Raw genomic sequence first — 2,957 nt, forward strand, 5'->3', positions numbered from 1 at the left:
TGACCTTGAAATAGTCTGTAGTCTACACACAACACACAGCTTCTGCTGTTTGCTGTTGTGTTGTAAATATACTAGTGTGTGTGTGTCGGTGTCTGTATGTGTGTGTGTGTGTCTGTCTGTGTGTGTGTGTGTGTGTGTGTGTGTCTGTGTGTGTGTGTGTGGGTGTTAATTGTTCCTGTTTATTTGATTTGGACGGTGATCTACGCAGGGCTTCCACAATTTGGCTCAAGATCAGATCCAAAACCGACCGAGATCTGAATCACGGCGTCTATTTTCAGCCGGCCTTAATGAAAACAACATGTTTCTTCAGGAGAACTGTGACGTCACACACACACACACACACACACACACACACACACACACACACACACAGGATGCCTCTGTGTCACATTGTGAGTAGGAGGGTGTCACTGTTCTGTGAGATGCCGGCTGAGGATTGTGGAGCTGAAGGGAAGTGAGGAGATGAGCTGAGTGGGAGCTGGGGACAGCGTTTGTGTTGTTTTATCACTAAGAGATCATTTGTTAAGTTACATTCTTTTATTGTTGTGGGTGTTAAAAAAAACTGGGGATTCTGGTGGATTCTGGTGGGCCAGAGGAAGTACCCCAATCTGGATTCAAATCTTGCTACACTACAACATGTTGAGTAAATTAACCCTTTACATTTAGTGATTCTTATCTATCTATCCATCTATCTATCCATGCATCATCCATCTATCTATCTATCTATCTATCCATCCATGCATCCATCCATCTATCTATCTATATATCTATCCATCCATGCATCCATCCATCTATCTATGCATCCATCCATCCATCTATCTATCTATCTATCTATCTATCTATCTATCTATCTATCTATCTATCTATCTATCTATTCATGCATTCATCCATCTATCTATCTATCTATCCATGCATCCATCCATCTATCTATCTATCTATCTATCCATGCATCCATCTATCTATCTATCTATCCATGCATCCATCTATCTATCTATCTATCTATCCATGCATCCATCTATCTATCTATCTATCTATCTATCTATCTATCCATGCATCCATCCATCCATCCATCTATCTATCTATCTATCTATCTATCTATCCATGCATCCATCCATCTATCTATCTATCCATCCATCCATCCATCCATCTATCTATCTATCTATCCATGCATCCATCCATCTATCTATCTATCTATCTATCTATCCATCCGTCTATTTATCCATCTATCCATATACTAATCTATTAATTGTCAACTTCTAAATTAACTGCTAACTATTATAACCTTTGTACTTTACTTGAGTATTTCCATTGTACTCAACTACATTTCAAAGGTAAATATTGTACTTTTTACCACATTACATGGCTGTTATTTAACAGCTGCTCCCACTGCTTCCTGTTCCTCTCTGCTTTGATTGCAGTAATAAACACAATAAATCCTCTAATAGGCCGACACATTCTGCCAAACAAATGTCTTTTTCAGTTTGACTTTCCATAGGCTGTCATCTCTCTCTTTGTGCGAGCACGCGTGTGGGTCGGTGTTTCCCAGTAGAAAGACGTCAAAAATTAATTGTCTCCATCTTTAGAACGAAATGCCAAAACACGGATGGCACAACAACTGAGTCACTCTCCCATGCATGAGTAATTATTAACCATGTGGGGTCTAAAGTGTGTTTCTAACCCGCATGGAAACAAAAAATCTTCCGTTTTCTTTGACTGACCTTCTAGCTGGAACAGTTTGATGGAAAAGCTGACATGTGACCTTTTGATCACCTGTCATGTTTTAAATGTGCTGAATTTATTTTAAAGTGGATGTTATGACCATTATTTAAAAATAGATATCATTACAGTGTTCTTATGCAACTGAACTGTCCATGTTTAGGTTGGTTTGGTACATTTTGTATTTGTATTCAAGTGGAAGATGTTTCAACCACATCCAGATTTAACTATTTCAACTGTTTATATATCTGTTAACTATTTGAACTGTTTATCCATCTGTTAGATAACTATTTCAACTGTTTATCCATCTTTAAGCTAACTATTTCAACTGTTTATCCATCTGTTAGATAATTATTTCAATGGTTTATCCATCTGTTAGCTAACTATTTCAGCTGTTTATCCATCTGTTAGTTAACTATTTCAGCTGTTTATATATCTGTTAGTTAACTATTTCAGCTGTTTATCCATCTTTAAGCTAACTATTTCAACTGTTTATCCATCTGTTAATTTAACTATTTTAACTGTTTATATATCTGTTAGATAACTATTTCAGCTGTTTATATATCTGTTAGATAACTATTTCAACTGTTTATCCATCTTTAAGCTAACTATTTCAACTGTTTATCCATCTGTTAATTTAACTATTTCAACTGTTTATATATCTGTTAGATAACTATTTCAACTGTTTATCTATCTGTTAGATAACTATTTCAACTGTTTATGTATCTGTTAGTTAACTATTTCAATGGTTTATCCATCTGTTAGCTAACTATTTCAGCTGTTTATCCATCTGTTAGTTAACTATTTCAGCTGTTTATATATCTGTTAGCTAACTATTTCAGCTGTTTATCCATCTTTAAGCTAACTATTTCAACTGTTTATCCATCTGTTAGCTAACTATTTCAGCTGTTTATATATCTGTTAGATAACTATTTCAACTGTTTATCCATCTTTAAGCTAACTATTTCAACTGTTTATCCATCTGTTAATTTAACTATTTCAACTGTTTATATATCTGTTAGCTAACTATTTCAACGGTTTATCCATCTTTAAGCTAACTATTTCAGCTGTTTATCCATCTGTTAGTTAACTATTTCAGCTGTTTATATATCTGTTAGCTAACTATTTCAACTGTTTATCCATCTGTTAGCTAACTATTTCAGCTGTTTATATATCTGTTAGATAACTATTTCAGCTGTTTATCCATCTTTAAGCTAACTATTTCAACTGTTTATCCATCT

The sequence above is a fragment of the Etheostoma cragini genome, chromosome 17 (genome assembly GCF_013103735.1).
Source record: "Etheostoma cragini isolate CJK2018 chromosome 17, CSU_Ecrag_1.0, whole genome shotgun sequence".
Lineage (NCBI taxonomy): Eukaryota > Metazoa > Chordata > Actinopteri > Perciformes > Percidae > Etheostoma > Etheostoma cragini.